This window comes from Pseudophryne corroboree, chromosome 1, assembly GCF_028390025.1.
Source record: "Pseudophryne corroboree isolate aPseCor3 chromosome 1, aPseCor3.hap2, whole genome shotgun sequence".
Classification (NCBI taxonomy): domain Eukaryota; kingdom Metazoa; phylum Chordata; class Amphibia; order Anura; family Myobatrachidae; genus Pseudophryne; species Pseudophryne corroboree.
The window spans coordinates 600914607-600936006 of record NC_086444.1 but is presented as its reverse complement, the minus strand read 5'-3'; positions in this window follow the sequence as shown (position 1 = coordinate 600936006).

The window sequence follows — 21400 nt, the reverse complement described above, 5'->3', positions numbered from 1 at the left end:
AAACCAGTGCTGGTGGCTGGCAATTCTAACATATGTGCACAAATAGAAGCAAATCCTGTCCCCTACCATAATAGAACCTAAGGATGAGGATGAGAGAGAGAGTGAGTGAGAGAGAAAGATACTATTTTTTTTAAAGCACCCCTCTGCCAAGTTAAGGGGGGTTGAGGGGCCCCCAGAGATATCAGTGTACTGGGCCCCAAGATTTCTGTTGCTGGCCTTGCGCCTGAGCCACATCTGAGAAAGCCAGAAGAGCCCAACACTGCCCAAGCCCAAAATAAGAACTGTCTCTGCAACCACTAAACCCACCAGTATTCATCGTTCCAGGGCCTCAGTAGCGGCAAAACACTGACGGGCCTGGCTCTGCTTCTATGGCGGCACACCTAGAGACCAGTGGCGTGCGGTGAGGTCAGTGGCTGGTGAGGCACTGCAGCCATAATGTCCTTTGAGTGCCGCCGATGACTCCTACAGCCACTGATCCAATGCCCGCTACTGGCAAAGCCACCGCCAATGCCCGCAGCCTGCCTGCTCATCAAACTTGTGATGAGCAGACAGGCTAATATATTGACAATTTTTATACATTTATGGGAAAGAGAGAGGAGGAATATGGGGAGATGGAAGAGAGAGGAGAAGTATCGAGATGTGAGGAACGGGGAGACAGGAGAGAGAGGAGAAATAGGGGGAGAAGGAAGAGAGAGAGGAATAGGGGGAGAAGGAAGAGAGAAGGAATAGGGGGAGATTGGAGAGAGAAGGAATAGAGGGAGATTGGAGACAGAAGGAATAGAGGGAGAAGGAAGAGAGAAGGAATAGAGGGAGATTGGAGAGAGAAGGAATAGAGGGAGAAGGAAGAGAGAAGGAATAGAGGGAGATTGGAGAGAGAAGGAATAGAGGGAGAAGGAAGAGAGAAGGAATAGAGGGAGATTGGAGAGAGAAAAGGATTAGAGGGAGAAGGAAGAGAGAAGGAATAGAGGGAGATTGGAGAGAGAAGGAATAGAGGGAGAAGGAAGAGAGAAGGAATAGAGGGAGATTGGAGAGAGAAGGAATAGAGGGAGAAGGAAGAGAGAAGGAATAGAGGGAGATTGGAGAGAGAAGGAATAGAGGGAGATTGGAGAGAGGAGGAATAGAGGGAGATTGGAGAGAGGAGGAATAGAGGGAGATTGGAGAGAGGAGGAATAGAGGGAGATTGGAGAGAGGAGGAATAGGGGGAGACTGGAGAGAGAGAGGAGGAATAGAGGGGAGACAACACAGAGGGAGAGGGGAGGAATGGGAGAGACGGCAGGCAGCGAGAGAGGAATAGTGGAAGAAGGAATACAGAGAAGGAATAGGGGGAGAAGGAAGAGAGAGAAGGAATAGAGGGAGATGGGAGCGAGTGAAGGAATAGAGGGAGATGAGAGAGAGAGAGAGAGAGAGAAGGAATAGAGGAGATTGCAGAGAGAGAGAGGAGGAATAGGGGTATACGGTAAAGAGGAGAAGTATCGGGGAAACAGGAGAGAGGAGAAATGTGGAGGAGATGGGAGTGAGAGAGGAACAGAGGGAGATGGCAGAGAGGAGGAATAGGGGGTGACTGGAGAGATGAAAGAGAGAGGGAGGAGGAATAGGGGGAGACCACCAAATATAGCAATAAGCCAGTATGTAAGTAAAAATCAGAAGGGTGGTATTCAGTATACCGGTTGTTGGGATCCCGGCGCACAGTATACCGGTGCCGGAATCCCGACAACCAGCATACCGACACCTTTCCTCCCTCTTGGGAGAAAAGAGGGGCTTGTCCCGCTGTCGCTAAGCTGGCGGTCGGGACCCCGGCGCCGGTATGCTGGCCACCAGGGAACCGGCCGCCGGCAACTCATACAATACCCAAATCAGAACTAGTTAATGCAAGGAAAAGGTACTACAAGCAGTTACAAATGGGGGAATAAGGCAAGAGGGAGAGACAGTGATGTGGGAGATGGAGGGGGGCAGAAAAGAGAGAGAGAGAGAGAGGGGGTGGATAGGGAGATAGGGGGGGCAGAGGAAGAGAGAGTAAACAAGAGAGAGGGGGGGGGGAGAGGCAAGAGAGAGTGGGAGCTGAGGGGGAGATAGAAAGAGAGAGTGGGAGCTGAGGGGGAGATAGAAAGAGAGAGTGGGAGCTGAGGGGGAGATAGATATAAAGAGAGAGTGGGAGCTGAGGGGGAGATAGATAGAAAGAGAGAGTGGGAGCTGAGGGGGAGATAGATAGAAAGAGAGAGTGGGAGCTGAGGGGGAGATAGATAGAAAGAGAGAGTGGGAGCTGAGGGGGAGATAGATAGAAAGAGAGAGTGGGAGCTGAGGGGGAGATATATAGAAAGAGAGAGTGGGAGCTGAGGGGGAGATAGATAGAAAGAGAGAGTGGGAGCTGAGGGGGAGATAGATAGAAAGAGAGTGGTAACTGAGGGGGAGATAGATAGAAAGAGAGAGTGGGAACTGAGGGGGAGATAGATAGAAAGAGAGAGTGGGAGCTGAGGGGGAGATAGATAGAGAGAGTGGGAGCTGAGGGGGAGATAGATAGAGTGGGAGGTGAGGGGGAGATAGATAGAAAGAGAGTGGGAGCTGAGGGGGAGATAGATAGATAGAGAGAGTGGGAGCTGAGGGGGAGATAGAAAGAGAGAGTGGGAGCTGAGGGGGAGATAGATAGAGAGAGTGGGAGCTGAGGGGGAGATAGATAGAAAGAGAGAGTGGGAGCTGAGGGGGAGATAGATAGAAAGATAGAGTGGGAGCTGAGGGGGAGATAGATATAAAGAGAGAGTGGGAGCTGAGGGGGAGATAGAAAGAGAGAGTGGGAGCTGAGGGGGAGATAGATAGAAAGAGAGAGTGGGAGCTGCGGGGGAGATAGATAGAAAGAGAGAGTGGGAGCTGAGGGGGAGATAGATAGAGAGAGTGGGAGCTGAGGGGGAGATAGATATAAAGAGAGAGTGGGAGCTGAGGGGGAGATAGATATAAAGAGAGAGTGGGAGCTGAGGGGGAGATAGAAAGAGAGAGTGGGAGCTGAGGGGGAGATAGATATAAAGAGAGAGTGGGAGCTGAGGGGGAGATAGATAGAGAGAGTGGGAGCTGAGGGGGAGATAGATATAAAGAGAGAGTGGGAGCTGAGGGGGAGATAGATAGAGTGAGTGGGAGCTGAGGGGGAGATAGATATAAAGAGAGAGTGGGAGCTGAGGGGGAGATAGATAGAGAGAGTGGGGGCTGAGGGGGAGATAGAAAGAGAGAGTGGGAGCTGAGGGGGAGATAGATATAAAGAGAGAGTGGGAGCTGAGGGGGAGATAGATAGAGAGAGTGGGAGCTGAGGGGGAGATAGATATAAAGAGAGAGTGGGAGCTGAGGGGGAGATAGATAGAGTGAGTGGGAGCTGAGGGGGAGATAGATATAAAGAGAGAGTGGGAGCTGAGGGGGAGATAGATAGAGAGAGTGGGGGCTGAGGGGGAGATAGAAAGAGAGAGTGGGAGCTGAGGGGGAGATAGATATAAAGAGAGAGTGGGAGCTGAGGGGGAGATAGATAGAGAGAGTGGGAGCTGAGGGGGAGATAGATATAAAGAGAGAGTGGGAGCTGAGGGGGAGATAGATAGAGTGAGTGGGAGCTGAGGGGGAGATAGATAGAGAGAGAGAGTGGGAGCTGAGGGGGAGATAGATAGAGTGGGAGGTGAGGGGGAGATAGATAGAAAGAGAGTGGGAGCTGAGGGGGAGATAGATAGATAGAGAGAGTGGGAGCTGAGGGGGAGATAGAAAGAGAGAGTGGGAGCTGAGGGGGAGATAGATAGAGAGAGTGGGAGCTGAGGGGGAGATAGATAGAAAGAGAGAGTGGGAGCTGAGGGGGAGATAGATAAAAGATAGAGTGGGAGCTGAGGGGGAGATAGAAAGAGAGAGTGGGAGCTGAGGGGGAGATAGATATAAAGAGAGAGTGGGAGCTGAGGGGGAGATAGATAGAAAGAGAGAGTTGGAGCTGAGGGGGAGATAGATAAAAGATAGAGTGGGAGCTGAGGGGGAGATAGAAAGAGAGAGTGGGAGCTGAGGGGGAGATAGATATAAAGAGAGAGTGGGAGCTGAGGGGGAGATAGAAAGAGAGAGTGGGAGCTGAGGGGGAGATAGATAGAAAGAGAGAGTGGGAGCTGCGGGGGAGATAGATAGAAAGAGAGAGTGGGAGCTGAGGGGGAGATAGATAGAGTGGGAGCTGAGGGGGAGATAGATATAAAGAGAGAGTGGGAGCTGAGGGGGAGATAGATATAAAGAGAGAGTGGGAGCTGAGGGGGAGATAGAAAGAGAGAGTGGGAGCTGAGGGGGAGATAGATATAAAGAGAGAGTGGGAGCTGAGGGGGAGATAGATAGAGAGAGTGGGAGCTGAGGGGGAGATAGATATAAAGAGAGAGTGGGAGCTGAGGGGGAGATAGATAGAGTGAGTGGGAGCTGAGGGGGAGATAGATATAAAGAGAGAGTGGGAGCTGAGGGGGAGATAGATAGAGAGAGTGGGGGCTGAGGGGGAGATAGAAAGAGAGAGTGGGAGCTGAGGGGGAGATAGATATAAAGAGAGAGTGGGAGCTGAGGGGGAGATAGATAGAGAGAGTGGGAGCTGAGGGGGAGATAGATATAAAGAGAGAGTGGGAGCTGAGGGGGAGATAGATATAAAGAGAGAGTGGGAGCTGAGGGGGAGATAGATAGAGAGAGTGGGGGCTGAGGGGGAGATAGAAAGAGAGAGTGGGAGCTGAGGGGGAGATAGATATAAAGAGAGAGTGGGAGCTGAGGGGGAGATAGATAGAGAGAGTGGGAGCTGAGGGGGAGATAGATATAAAGAGAGAGTGGGAGCTGAGGGGGAGATAGATATAAAGAGAGAGTGGGAGCTGAGGGGGAGATAGAAAGAGAGAGTGGGAGCTGAGGGGGAGATAGATAGAGAGAGTGGGAGCTGAGGGGGAGATAGATAGAAAGAGAGAGTGGGAGCTGAGGGGGAGATAGATAGAGAGAGTGGGAGCTGAGGGGGAGATAGATATAAAGAGAGAGTGGGAGCTGAGGGGGAGATAGATATAAAGAGAGAGTGGGAGCTGAGGGGGAGATAGAAAGAGAGAGTGGGAGCTGAGGGGGAGATAGATAGAGAGAGTGGGAGCTGAGGGGGAGATAGATAGAAAGAGAGAGTGGGAGCTGAGGGGGAGATAGATAGAGAGAGTGGGAGCTGAGGGGGAGATAGATATAAAGAGAGAGTGGGAGCTGAGGGGGAGATAGATATAAAGAGAGAGTGGGAGCTGAGGGGGAGATAGAGAGAGTGGGAGCTGAGGGGGAGATAGATATAAAGAGAGAGTGGGAGCTGAGGGGGAGATAGATAGAGAGAGTGGGAGCTGAGGGGGAGATAGATATAAAGAGAGAGTGGGAGCTGAGGGGGAGATAGATAGAGTGAGTGGGAGCTGAGGGGGAGATAGATATAAAGAGAGAGTGGGAGCTGAGGGGGAGATAGATAGAGAGAGTGGGGGCTGAGGGGGAGATAGAAAGAGAGAGTGGGAGCTGAGGGGGAGATAGATATAAAGAGAGAGTGGGAGCTGAGGGGGAGATAGATAGAGAGAGTGGGAGCTGAGGGGGAGATAGATATAAAGAGAGAGTGGGAGCTGAGGGGGAGATAGATATAAAGAGAGAGTGGGAGCTGAGGGGGAGATAGATAGAGAGAGTGGGGGCTGAGGGGGAGATAGAAAGAGAGAGTGGGAGCTGAGGGGGAGATAGATATAAAGAGAGAGTGGGAGCTGAGGGGGAGATAGATAGAGAGAGTGGGAGCTGAGGGGGAGATAGATATAAAGAGAGAGTGGGAGCTGAGGGGGAGATAGATATAAAGAGAGAGTGGGAGCTGAGGGGGAGATAGAAAGAGAGAGTGGGAGCTGAGGGGGAGATAGATAGAGAGAGTGGGAGCTGAGGGGGAGATAGATAGAAAGAGAGAGTGGGAGCTGAGGGGGAGATAGATAGAGAGAGTGGGAGCTGAGGGGGAGATAGATATAAAGAGAGAGTGGGAGCTGAGGGGGAGATAGATATAAAGAGAGAGTGGGAGCTGAGGGGGAGATAGAAAGAGAGAGTGGGAGCTGAGGGGGAGATAGATAGAGAGAGTGGGAGCTGAGGGGGAGATAGATAGAAAGAGAGAGTGGGAGCTGAGGGGGAGATAGATAGAGAGAGTGGGAGCTGAGGGGGAGATAGATATAAAGAGAGAGTGGGAGCTGAGGGGGAGATAGATATAAAGAGAGAGTGGGAGCTGAGGGGGAGATAGAGAGAGTGGGAGCTGAGGGGGAGATAGATATAAAGAGAGAGTGGGAGCTGAGGGGGAGATAGATAGAGAGAGTGGGAGCTGAGGGGGAGATAGATATAAAGAGAGAGTGGGAGCTGAGGGGGAGATAGATAGAGTGAGTTGGAGCTGAGGGGGAGATAGATAGAGAGAGTGGGAGCTGAGGGGGAGATAGATAGAAAGAGAGAGTGGGAGCTGAGGGGGAGATAGATAGAGAGAGTGGGAGCTGAGGGGGAGATAGATATAAAGAGAGAGTGGGAGCTGAGGGGGAGATAGATATAAAGAGAGAGTGGGAGCTGAGGGGGAGATAGAAAGAGAGAGTGGGAGCTGAGGGGGAGATAGATAGAGAGAGTGGGAGCTGAGGGGGAGATAGATAGAAAGAGAGAGTGGGAGCTGAGGGGGAGATAGATAGAGAGAGTGGGAGCTGAGGGGGAGATAGATATAAAGAGAGAGTGGGAGCTGAGGGGGAGATAGATATAAAGAGAGAGTGGGAGCTGAGGGGGAGATAGAGAGAGTGGGAGCTGAGGGGGAGATAGATATAAAGAGAGAGTGGGAGCTGAGGGGGAGATAGATAGAGAGAGTGGGAGCTGAGGGGGAGATAGATATAAAGAGAGAGTGGGAGCTGAGGGGGAGATAGATAGAGTGAGTTGGAGCTGAGGGGGAGATAGATAGAGAGAGTGGGGGGCCAACGGACTGACAAAGAGATGCTGAACAGCACTTGCCACCTTTACAACTCGTTTGTTTTTCCTACCTGCTACTGTGGCGTGGACAATCATGCTGCTGCTGCACATTGATTCCCTCTCATGGACATGATCATGTCAGGGGACATGGAGAAGTATTGATAATTGACCCCTTCTCCCACCTCTAGCTGTGGAGTCCCAAACAGGCAGCATGGGGGAGAATGGGGGAGGAGCTAAGAGAGAGGCCCCTCCTCCCCCTCCGGCTGGCCAATTCACATCCACACAGGCTGTATTACTGACTCTGGGGGGAGGAGCTGAGAACGCGGCTCCTCCTCCCCCTCCTGTCCGGAACCCGAACACTACAGCAGTAGGTGGCCACATTACCGCGGACTCTGGGGCACTGGCAGCGGGCAGCGCAGCGATGGCAGCAACGCTGCCCGCTGCCAGTGCCCCAGAGTCCGCGGCCCTGAACACTGGCGCTGTCTGAGAAAGTCGGCGGCGGGCGGCTCTCGGTGGGGGGGCAGGATCTCCGCTGCAGCGCCCTGCATATAATCGGCTGTACAATCCAGCAGGGAGGGGGGGCGATTATTGGCCGCTGCTGGTATAAAATCGGGGGCAGGGGGGTGTGTTACTCGTATCTGCCAGCCCAAGAATGGGGAGTGGTTTGGTGCCGGGCAGCCAGTTCGGCCCTGCCCACTGCCCAATCACATCAGTGTTAGTGACAGGGGCGTGCTTTCGTATGAGCTGAAAGCACGCCCCTGTCGCAGAGGCACTTCTATGGGTGCCGCTTATGTGGCTTTTTTTAATGGGCTTCTACTGCCGCTTCTACTGTGTTTGGCCCCGCCCCCCATTTCCGGACCTTTTATATTGACAGCAGGAGGCATCGAAAACGGTGCCTCCGAACATGTTTAAAACTTTTTTTTTTTACATGCTTTAAATAATATAAAGAATAACAGATACATATGACACAGAACCTGTGTCATAACGTATCTTCTTTGTAATTTGAATGATTAGGGACAGGGGAGGCACTGCCTCCCCTGCCTCCCCTGACTGCACGTCCCTGCTAGAGACTGCTCATGGCACACTAGTGTGCGACGGCACAGTGGTTGAAAAACACTGCTGTTGCCTATGCAGAATCAAACCAATCAGATTATGTTTGTGCTTTTCACAGATTTACTCCGATTTTCTAATTGTTTTGTCCTGTCCGCCCCCTCCCGCCCAGCGAACGCCTCTGCCTGTCAATCAGGCAGAGGCGATCGCTGGGCAGAGATGCTAATCGCATCTCTGGCACCCGCTGTGTGAAAACGCACAGCAGCGATCTGGTCTGAATTAGCCCCATAGACCTTTTTTTTTGAGAATTATATTTCTAGGGACTGTTTAATGACCATCGAGACAAAAAAAAAATATAAAGTGAAATTTAGTCTGTTTGTCTGTACGTTCTGGTATCACACTAAAACTATTGTATGAATTTATGTGGCATTTCACTATTGTATAGTTTAGTGTCCTAGAAAAGAACTGAGGTATGTATGATCTCGATCTGACATCAGGGAGAGGAACAATAAATGAAAAAACAGACGCTTGCAGTGTGCAGGCTTCTCAAGTTCAAAAAGGATGCGGTTATGTGACCGGCGGTCAGAATACCGGCGCCGGCATCCCGAACACTGACTAGCCCGCCGTTTGGCATGCCGACCAACAGGGACTATTCCCATAGAACCTGTGGCGAGCCCGCTGCGTGGCAAGTAGAGATGAGCGCCGGAAATTTTTCGGGTTTTGTGTTTTGGTTTTGGGTTCGGTTCCGCGGCCGTGTTTTGGGTTCGACCGCGTTTTGGCAAAACCTAACCGAATTTTTTTTGTCGGATTCGGGTGTGTTTTGGATTCGGGTGTTTTTTTCCAAAAAACCTAAAAAACAGCTTAAATCATAGAATTTGGGGGTCATTTTGATCCCAAAGTATTATTAACCTCAAAAACCATCATTTCCACTCATTTTCAGTCTATTCTGAATACCTCACACCTCACAATATTATTTTTAGTCCTAAAATTTGCACCGAGGTCGCTGGATGACTAAGCTAAGCGACCCTAGTGGCCGACACAAACACCTGGCCCATCTAGGAGTGGCACTGCAGTGTCACGCAGGATGTCCCTTCCAAAAAAACCTCCCCAAACAGCACATGACGCAAAGAAAAAAAGAGGCGCAATGAGGTAGCTGTGTGAGTAAGATAAGCGACCCTAGTGGCCGACACAAACACCGGGCCCATCTAGGAGTGGCACTGCAGTGTCACGCAGGATGTCCCTTCCAAAAAAACCTCCCCAAACAGCACATGACGCAAAGAAAAAAAGAGGCGCAATGAGGTAGCTGTGTGAGTAAGATAAGCGACCCTAGTGGCCGACACAAACACCGGGCCCATCTAGGAGTGGCACTGCAGTGTCACGCAGGATGTCCCTTCCAAAAAACCCTCCCCAAACAGCACATGACGCAAAGAAAAAAAGAGGCGCAATGAGGTAGCTGTGTGAGTAAGATAAGTGACCCTAGTGGCCGACACAAACACCGGGCCCATCTAGGAGTGGCACTGCAGTGTCACGCAGGATGTCCCTTCCAAAAAACCCTCCCCAAACAGCACATGACGCAAAGAAAAAAAGAGGCGCAATGAGGTAGCTGTGTGAGTAAGATAAGCGACCCTAGTGGCCGACACAAACACCGGGCCCATCTAGGAGTGGCACTGCAGTGTCACGCAGGATGTCCCTTCCAAAAAACCCTCCCCAAACAGCACATGACGCAAAGAAAAAAAGAGGCGCAATGAGGTAGCTGTGTGAGTAAGATAAGCGACCCTAGTGGCCGACACAAACACCGGGCCCATCTAGGAGTGGCACTGCAGTGTCACGCAGGATGTCCCTTCCAAAAAACCCTCCCCAAACAGCACATGACGCAAAGAAAAAAAGAGGCGCAATGAGGTAGCTGTGTGAGTAAGATAAGCGACCCTAGTGGCCGACACAAACACAGGGCACATCTAGGAGTGCCACTGCAGTGTCACGCAGGATGGCCCTTCCAAAAAACACTCCCCAAACAGCACATGATGCAAAGAAAAATTAAAGAAAAAAGAGGTGCAAGATGGAATTGTCCTTGGGCCCTCCCACCCACCCTTATGTTGTATAAACAGGACATGCACACTTTAACCAACCCATCATTTCAGTGACAGGGTCTGCCACACGACTGTGACTGATATGACGGGTTGGTTTGGACCCCCACCAAAAAAGAAGCAATTAATCTCTCCTTGCACAAACTGGCTCTACAGAGGCAAGATGTCCACCTCATCATCATCCTCCGATATATCACCGTGTACATCCCCCTCCTCACACATTATCAATTCGTCCCCACTGGAATCCACCATCTCAGCTCCCTGTGTACTTTGTGGAGGCAATTGCTGCTGGTCAATGTCTCCGCGGAGGAATTGATTATAATTCATTTTAATGAACATCATCTTCTCCACATTTTCTGGATGTAACCTCGTACGCCGATTGCTGACAAGGTGAGCGGCGGCACTAAACACTCTTTCGGAGTACACACTTGTGGGAGGGCAACTTAGGTAGAATAAAGCCAGTTTGTGCAAGGGCCTCCAAATTGCCTCTTTTTCCTGCCAGTATAAGTACGGACTGTGTGACGTGCCTACTTGGATGCGGTCACTCATATAATCCTCCACCATTCTTTCAATGTTGAGAGAATCATATGCAGTGACAGTAGACGACATGTCCGTAATCGTTGTCAGGTCCTTCAGTCCGGACCAGATGTCAGCATCAGCAGTCGCTCCAGACTGCCCTGCATCACCGCCAGCGGGTGGGCTCGGAATTCTGAGCCTTTTCCTCGCACCCCCAGTTGCGGGAGAATGTGAAGGAGGAGATGTTGACGGGTCGCGTTCCGCTTGACTTGACAATTTTCTCACCAGCAGGTCTTTCAACCCCAGCAGACTTGTGTCTGCCGGAAAGAGAGATCCAAGGTAGGCTTTAAATCTAGGATCGAGCACGGTGGCCAAAATGTAGTGCTCTGATTTCAACAGATTGACCACCCGTGAATCCTTGTTAAGCGAATTAAGGGCTCCATCCACAAGTCCCACATGCCTAGCGGAATCGCTCCGTGTTAGCTCCTCCTTTAATGTCTCCAGCTTCTTCTGCAAAAGCCTGATGAGGGGAATGACCTGACTCAGGCTGGCAGTGTCTGAACTGACTTCACGTGTGGCAAGTTCAAAGGGCATCAGAACCTTGCACAACGTTGAAATCATTCTCCACTGCGCTTGAGACAGGTGCATTCCACCTCCTATATCGTGCTCAATTGTATAGGCTTGAATGGCCTTTTGCTGCTCCTCCAACCTCTGAAGCATATAGAGGGTTGAATTCCACCTCGTTACCACTTCTTGCTTCAGATGATGGCAGGGCAGGTTCAGTAGTTTTTGGTGTTGCTCCAGTCTTCTGTACGTGGTGCCTGTACGCCGAAAGTGTCCTGCAATTCTTCTGGCCACCGACAGCATCTCTTGCACGCCCCTGTCGTTTTTTAAATAATTCTGCACCACCAAATTCAAGGTATGTGCAAAACATGGGACGTGCTGGAATTTGCCCATATTTAATGCACACACAATATTGCTGGCGTTGTCCGATGCCACAAATCCACAGGAGAGTCCAATTGGGGTAAGCCATTCCGCGATGATCTTCCTCAGTTGCCGTAAGTGGTTTTCAGCTGTGTGCGTATTCTGGAAACCGGTGATACAAAGCGTAGCCTGCCTAGGAAAGAGTTGGCGTTTGCGAGATGCTGCTACTGGTGCCGCCGCTGCTGTTCTTGCGGCGGGAGTCCATACATCTACCCAGTGGGCTGTCACAGTCATATAGTCCTGACCCTGCCCTGCTCCACTTGTCCACATGTCCGTGGTTAAGTGGACATTGGGTACAGCTGCATTTTTTAGGACACTGGTGACTCTTTTTCTGAGGTCTGTGTACATTTTCGGTATCGCCTGCCTAGAGAAATGGAACCTAGATGGTATTTGGTACCGGGGACACAGTACCTCCAACAAGTCTCTAGTTGGCTCTGCAGTAATGATGGATACCGGAACCACGTTTCTCACCACCCAGGATGCCAAGGCCTCAGTTATCCGCTTTGCAGTAGGATGACTGCTGTGATATTTAATCTTCCTCGCAAAGGACTGTTGGACAGTCAATTGCTTGGTGGAAGTAGTAAAAGTGGTCTTACGACTTCCCCTCTGGGATGACCATCGACTCCCAGCAGCAACAACAGCAGCGCCAGCAGCAGTAGGCGTTACACGCAAGGATGCATCGGAGGAATCCCAGGCAGGAGAGGAATCGTCAGAATTGCCAGTGACATGGCCTGCAGGACTATTGGCATTCCTGGGGAAGGAGGAAATTGACACTGAGGGAGTTGGTGGGGTGGTTTGCGTGAGCTTGGTTACAAGAGGAAGGGATTTACTGGTCAGTGGACTGCTTCCGCTGTCACCCAAAGTTTTTGAACTTGTCACTGACTTATTATGAATGCGCTGCAGGTGACGTATAAGGGAGGATGTTCCGAGGTGGTTAACGTCCTTACCCCTACTTATTACAGCTTGACAAAGGCAATACACGGCTTGACACCTGTTGTCCGCATTTCTGTTGAAATACTTCCACACCGAAGAGCTGATTTTTTTGGTATTTTCACCAGGCATGTCAGTGGCCATATTCCTCCCACGGACAACAGGTGTCTCCCCGGGTGCCTGACTTAAACAAACCACCTCACCATCAGAATCCTCCTGGTCAATTTCCTCCCCAGCGCCAGCAACACCCATATCCTCCTCATCCTGGTGTACTTCAACACTGACATCTTCAATCTGACTATCAGGAACTGGACTGCGGGTGCTCCTTCCAGCACTTGCAGGGGGCGTGCAAATGGTGGAAGGCGCATGCTCTTCACGTCCAGTGTTGGGAAGGTCAGGCATCGCAACCGACACAATTGGACTCTCCTTGTGGATTTGGGATTTCGAAGAACGCACAGTTCTTTGCGGTGCTTTTGCCAGCTTGAGTCTTTTCAGTTTTCTAGCGAGAGGCTGAGTGCTTCCATCCTCATGTGAAGCTGAACCACTAGCCATGAACATAGGCCAGGGCCTCAGCCGTTCCTTGCCACTCCGTGTGGTAAATGGCATATTGGCAAGTTTACGCTTCTCCTCCGACAATTTTATTTTAGGTTTTGGAGTCCTTTTTTTACTGATATTTGGTGTTTTGGATTTGACATGCTCTGTACTATGACATTGGGCATCGGCCTTGGCAGACGACGTTGCTGGCATTTCATCGTCTCGGCCATGACTAGTGGCAGCAGCTTCAGCACGAGGTGGAAGTGGATCTTGATCTTTCCCTAATTTTGGAACCTCAACATTTTTGTTCTCCATATTTTAATAGGCACAACTAAAAGGCACCTCAGGTAAACAATGGAGATGGATGGATACTAGTATACTTATGGATGGACTGCCGAGTGCCGACACAGAGGTAGCTACAGCCGTGGACTAACGTACTGTGTCTGCTGCTAATATAGACTGGATGATTGATAATGAGATGAAATCAATATATATATGTATGTATATATAATATCACTAGTACTGCAGCCGGACAGGTAGATAATATATTTATTAGGTAATGATGACTGATGACGGACCTGCTGGACACTGTCAGCTCAGCAGCACCGCAGACTGCTACAGTAAGCTACTATACTCTATAGTAGTATGTACAAAGAAGAAAGAAAAAAAAAAACCACGGGTAGGTGGTATACAATTATGGATGGACTGCCGAGTGCCGACACAGAGGTAGCTACAGCCGTGGACTAACGTACTGTGTCTGCTGCTAATATAGACTGGATGATTGATAATGAGATGAAATCAATATATATATGTATGTATATATAATATCACTAGTACTGCAGCCGGACAGGTAGATAATATATTTATTAGGTAATGATGACTGATGACGGACCTGCTGGACACTGTCAGCTCAGCAGCACCGCAGACTGCTACAGTAAGCTACTATACTCTATAGTAGTATGTACAAAGAAGAAAGAAAAAAAAAACCACGGGTAGGTGGTATACAATTATGGATGGACTGCTGAGTGCCGACACAGAGGTAGCTACAGCCGTGGACTACCGTACTGTGTCTGCTGCTAATATAGACTGGTTGATAATGAGATGTAGTATGTATAAAGAAGAAAGAAAAAAAAAACCACGGGTAGGTGGTATACAATTATGGATGGACTGCCGAGTGCCGACACAGAGGTAGCTACAGCCGTGGACTACCGTACTGTGTCTGCTGCTAATATAGACTGGATGATAATGAGATGTAGTATGTATAAAGAAGAAAGAAAAAAAAAACCACGGGTAGGTGGTGGTATACAATTATGGATGGACTGCCGAGTGCCGACACAGAGATAGCTACAGCCGTGGACTACCGTACTGTACTGTGTCTGCTGCTAATATAGACTGGATGATAATGAGATGTAGTATGTATAAAGAAGAAAGAAAAAAAAAAACCACGGGTAGGTGGTATACAATTATGGATGGACTGCCGAGTGCTGACACAGAGGTAGCTACAGCCGTGAACTACCGTACTGTGTCTGCTGCTAGTATAGACTGGATGATAAATAATGATATAAAAAATATATATATCACTACTGCAGCCGGACAGGTATATATTATATAATGACGGACCTGCTGGACACTGTCTGTCAGCAGAATGAGTTTTTTATAGAATAAAAAAACACCACACAAGTCACACGACGAGTGTTTAACTTTTTCAGGCAGACAATCACAATATACTGGTGGTCAGTGTGGTCAGGTCACTGGTCAGTCACACTGGCAGTGGCACTCTGGCAGCAAAAGTGTGCACTGTTTAATATGTACTCCTGGCTCCTGCTATAACCTATAACTGCTCCCCAGTCTCCCCCACAATTAAGCTGTGTGAGCACAGTCAGATATTATACATAGATGATGCAGCACACTGGGCTGAGCACAGATATGGTATGTGACTGAGTCACTGTGTATCGTTTTTTTCAGGCAGAGAACGGATTATATTAAATAATAATAAAACTGCACTGGTGGTCTCACTGGTCAGTCACTAGTATAACTAACTAACTACTATCAGCAAAATTCTGCACTCTCTGAGTACTCCTCCTAAGCTCCAGTAAATGAAGTGTCTCACGCTCACTCTCCTATCTATTTCTAAACGGAGAGGACGCCAGCCACGTCCTCTCCCTATCAATCTCAATGCACGTGTGAAAATGGCGGCGACGCGCGGCTCCTTATATAGAATCCGAGTCTCGCGATAGAATCCGAGCCTCGCGAGAATCCGACAGCGTGATGATGACGTTCGGGCGCGCTCGGGTTAACCGAGCAAGGCGGGAAGATCCGAGTCGCTCGGACCCGTGTAAAAAAACATGAAGTTCGGGCGGGTTCGGATTCAGAGGAACCGAACCCGCTCATCTCTAGTGGCAAGCACAGCGAGCCTGCAAGGGGCTTTGTTGTGCTCCCCCTATCCCCCCGCTGGTTATCTGACAGACAGGATCCCTGCGTCGGTATGGTGACTACCGGTCTCCCAACCACCAGTCACCCCATACCAACCTGTCCAAAATGACTATACATTATGAGTGGAATTTTTAAACTCACTTAGTGCAGCTGGACTTCCAGCATGTAGCACTGCACTGACAGTTGGTGTTCCGGTCATGCTTCTGCAGACCTTGACTCTGCCCAGGTCATACAACAGAACCCGTCTTAAAGCATACTTGACTACTTTTGAAAAAATATTTGAGGGAGATGCAAAAGTAACATTTATCAGTGCGGACGTGTACTGCTACATCTACATCCAAATGTAAATGAGCCCCAAAGTTAGTAAGATCTACTTGTTGAAGAAAAGACACTTTGTGTATTGTGCTTTGCAAGAGGTTCCATATACTGTAAGTGGCCGCGAGAAACTTTATTTCAAATGCATGTAGCCACAGGGATCATTGTGCCTTATAACCAATGCAGGGAAATGGCAATGATGTTCCCATTTCAATTTTTTCCCCCCCCAAGAATGTAACCAGAGGCGTCACCGGGTGTGGTGACACCTGGGGCGCAACCTGTATCTCCCTACGCATCGGAGGCGCACTCGCAGAGAAAATGGAGTGTGGCATTGTATTAGGGGGCGTGACCACGTTAATAGAGGGCATGGCCTCGCAGGGATCCCAAACTTGTAACTCCAGGGGCGTGCCCAGCATCTCCGGAGATGCTGGGCTGTACTGGGAAGCCCCCGGAGACACTGTTTCTTAGCTGTCGGCTCCTCATCAGTGACAGGAGCCAGGTGCAGTACAAGGCTGTCACACTGCAGCACCTGGCTCCTGTCACTGCGGAGGTGCAAGCACTTTGGTGTCACCCCCTCCGAGGGTGACACCCAGGTGCGGGCCCCACCACCCGCACCCACCTTATGACGCCACTGAATGTAACAGTTGCATAATGGGGTTAAGGTGCAATAAAGTTGCAATCAGGGAGATTGCTGAATTATTCAGGGAGCAGAGGCGTAACTAGGGTTTTCGGAGCCCAGGGCAAGATGAAGAGAGGCGCCCCTCCCCCCCTAAAAAATACCCATAAAATGGGTACCCTGAAAAATGGGTGTGGTCACGCACCAGAAGGGGCATGGCCACAAACCAGAAGGGGCATGGTTACTGAAAATGGGGCATGCAAACATGACTATCACCTACCCCCGTGTCACCTCTCAGCACACTATCACCTACCCCTTGTGTCGTCTTTCAGCACACCTTCATTCAATTTTTGCACATTACAGCAGTAGAGTCCCCTTTTTACACAGTACACACGCAGAGTCCCCTTTTTACACAGTGTGCATGCAGAATCCTCTTTTTACACAGTACGCAGGAAGAGTCCCCTTTTTACACAGTACACACAGTGCCAGATACACAATTGCCCCACAGTGCCAGATACACATTGCCCCACAGTGCCAGATACACATTGCCCCACAGTGCCAGATACACAAATGCTCCCAGACGCGATAGCTGTCACGTGACCGGGTCTCTGGACATGTGATACTCACAGGGGATAACCCTGTGTTACTTACAACTTCGTCCCCATCCAATAGTGGTGCATTAAAATTATCTCCATAGTGACACTAGTCACAACAAATACATTGATTGGCTGTGAAGTACATTTGTACTTCCTGGTTCTCTCAGCTGCTAAAAGTACATATATGTTGTTTATTTGTATTTTATTATTAAAATTGAATTTTTGTCTACATTTTCCCCATCATATGAGAAGTAGGTCTGTCTTCTATACAATTCTGTTGTATTTATATGTTTATTATTTAGTAACCATGCAACACCAGTTTCAGGTGCTAATTAGCCACCATATTGAAATGGGTATATAAACCCCACACACTTAAACCAATGTTACCTTTGAAAAAGCTGCTATCTGACTGCAGCGAAACGCGTCAGGTGTACAGGGACCCATGCCAGGATTTTAATTGGAGACCGAACCATCCCCTACGGCAATCCAGAATACCATCTATACTTGGAGGACTTTGCATCTAGCTGAACCGATGAACTTTGCTCACCGCACTGCATGAGGAGCTCACCATTCAAATATCTGGAGCATCATACCCTCTAGCGGTAAAGTTTCAACATTGGACAATTGCATACCTCCAATTTAATTGCCTATGCTGGACTTTAATATTGGGGAAAACACTTTGGAACGGACTTCCTGTATTGAAAGCTTTCTCAACATTCCAGGCAGTTTGGGTAACCCTTGTTTTATCTATTGTACTAATTGTACTTTTTATCCTTATTATTGGTGCATGCATTAGGGTGTATTTACCCTAAAATTTTACTGTATTAATCCATATTATTAAATTTTGAAGTACTAAATACATCAATACTGTTGTTACATATTAATTTTAGCGCAGCCTCCATTCTGTTTTGTACCAGATACACATTACCCCACAGTGCCAGATACACAATTGCCCCATGGTGCCACATACACATTGCCCCACATAGAGACAGTCAGATACACATTGCCCCACACAGTGAGATACACATTGCCCCACACAGTGACAGATACCCACTGCCCCACACAGTGTCAGATATACATAGCCCCAAGATACACATTACCACCCCGCTCCCCCGCTGGCCGCTCACCGCTACCTCTGTAATGTGAGGGGAGGAGAACTCAGTGCAGTGCCTCTCCTGCCCCTCAATGCTGCTCCTTGAAGTCTGACTCTGGTCTCCGGCGGCAGGTATCTTCTTGGCGCTGGTTCATTAGCCAATCAGAGCTCGCAGACCGGCAGCCAATCAGGAGCCGGTCCGCGAGCTCTGTTTGGCTAACAAACCAAACGGAGACCAGACACAGCACATTGAGGGGCAGGAGAGGCGCTGCGCTCTCCTACCCTCACATAGCCGCGGGATGGGGGACGGCCCAGGGGCAGACAGAACAATAGTGGGGTCGAGTGGACATGATGCCCTGGTCGGCGGTGGCGCCCCCCCCTCTGATGGGCCTGCCAAGGTGCCCAGGGCACTTGCCCTGCTCGACCCCCCCATAGTTACGCCTCTGTCAGGGAGTCAGGGAGATTACTGTTATTTCAGGGAGTCTCCTGCAGAATGAGGGAGGGTAGGAAAGTATGGTATAAATAAATGTAGTACAGATAAAATTAGGTGATGTGGGACACAGATGATAACTGGAATTGGGCATCAACTTCTGATGTGAATAAGTCATATTTGCCTGATGTGAAAGTAACACCTATTAGTGCGGATATGTACTGCTACATCTGAGAGGCGTGTCATAATGATGACTTACAGTACCTCCATATGCTGCAGTGACCCCTGTTGAGTCACACAGTGCCCCCCTACACTGCAGTATCCCAACATGCAACACTGTCTCACCTGTTATGTTGCATAATGTCATTTGTTATGTCACACACAGAGGCGTAACAAGGGTAGGGAGAGTGGGGCACGTGCCCTGGGCGCCTTGGCAGGCCCAGGAGAGGGGGGCGCCGGCGGCGGCCAGGGCATCATGCCCCACTCGCCCCCGTCACGCCATAATGTGAGGGGAGGAGAGCGCAGCATCTCTCCCTCCCCTCACCGCCGCTGCCAGCACTAGCAGCGCTGCGTGTGTCCGGTCTCCGGCGGCGTTAGCCAATCAGAGCTTGCGGACCGGCTCCTGATTGGTTGCCGGTCCGCAAGCTCTGATTGGCTAGCGAACCGGTGCCACACAGCCGCCGGAGACCTGGAGCGGTGAGGGGAAGGAGACGCGCTGCGCTGCGCTCTCCTCCCCTCACATATCAACAAGCAGTGAGTGACCGCATTATCTGGCACTGAGTGGGGCATGTAACTGGCACTGAGTGGGGCATGTAACTGGCACAGTGGGGAATGTAACTGGCACAGTGGGGCATGTAACTGGCACTGTGGGGCAATGTAACTGGCACTGTGGGGCATGTATCTGGCACTGTGGGGCATGTATCTGGCACTGTGGGGCATGTATCTGGCACTGTGGGGCATGTAACTGGCACTGTGGGGCTATGTAACTGGCACTGTGGGGCATGTAACTGGCACTGTGGGGCATGTATCTGGCACTGTGGGGCATGTATCTGGCACTGTGGGGCATGTATCTGGCACTGTGGGGCAATGTATCCGGCACTGTGGGGCATGTAACTGGCACTGTGGGGCATGTATCTGGCACTGTGGGGCAATGTAACTTGCACTGTGGGGCAGTGTATCTGGCACTGTGGGGCAATGTAACTGGCACTGTGAGGCAATGTAACTGGCACTGTGGGGCAATGTAACTGGCACTGTGAGGCATGTAACTGGCACTGTGGGGCAATGTATCTGGCACTGTGGGGCAATGTAACTGGCACTGTGGGGCAATGTATCTGGCACTGTGGGGCATGTATCCGGCACTGTGAGGCATTGTATCTGGCACTGTGGGGCATATATCCGGCACTGTGAGGCATTGTATCTGGCACTGTGGGGCAATGTAACTGGCACTATGGGCCATTTACAGTGGCCACACTCCTTCTGGTGCGTGGCCGCGCCCATTTTTTTGCCGCGCACGCACATGTTTCTTTTGGTGTGTTTTGGTGTGGTCACACAGTTATGTCTATGCTGCCGTGTCCGATAGTATGCCTTACAGTGTCCTCGATATGCCACCATGTCCCCCGTATGGTACACAGTCAAGGACGCAGCTACCATAGATATGTGTTAAATACATTTTTCACCTTACAAACTTTGGCCTTGTGGCATGCAATATATCTAGGAATGCCCTGGGCCTGCTCATTGGAATGTGGTACCAAACGAACTAGAGGGCATTATAATGTTACATAATATGAACAATCCGTTAGGGTCATCCACTCATTTAAATACAGTATAATGTATTGAATCAGGTGGCATTCAGGGGTAGAAAAGCACAGGAGCAGACAGGGGTGGACTGGCCCACAGGGGAAACCACCGGTGGGCCCCACCTCTTCATCTAGGGACCAGGTTCCAGACTGTACACTTGAATTACCCCGGTGGGCCCTTCATGCCCCAGTCCGACACTGGGAGCAGATATAAGTGGCAGGGTAGTGGCAGACAGGATGGCAGTTTAATAAACTATACAACCCCACAGAAAGTAACCAAGAATGTTTTCATTAATCAAAAACTAGATCAGAGACCCAAAGGAGGTACAGGGAATGCAGGTAATAAAATTAAAAAATATTGATTGATTGTGGTAGGCAACTGTATGGTCCACTACGAAGGAGAGTGACTGATGTGAATGACTAATTATTCTCTGTGAAGCGACCGCCAAAAAGACAATAAAAAATTAACAAAATGATTGATTGATTGATTGATTGATTGATTATGGTAGGCAACTGTATGTAGAAGAATGACTGACTGACTGACTGACTGACTGATTGATTGATTGATTGATTAAAATTGATCCATGTGATGCACAGATTACTTCGTAATGTTGGAGAAATAACCAATAAATATGTTTGTCTTTGCAAAATAGACCATCACCAGTAAAATAAAATATCTCCCAGCACTTATATTTCTCAAGTGTATCAATATATTTCCTACTATAGTAATCAAAATATTCAAATTTATAAATAAATACAATAAAAATGTTTTTATAAAAATAATTATATATTCTTTATTCAAAATATGGTGTTTACAACACATAAAAGGGAATTTAATCTAACACTACTGTCCAATTAAAATCAATATAATTGTGATCCTAATACCGGTATACTTTAGACAAAAAACAAACCAACATAGAACATATACTATTGGTGATACGCTTATTTCAGCGGCTAACTTAAAAAGTCCACAGTTGCAATTTCCAAGCATGTTTTCATTCCTAGCTGGAGAATTGAATTTTTACTGGGGAAATAGATTCTGTGTTTCCAGAAAAAAAGGCTGTGCCCAACTGGATCAAATGGCTCTGCTCAC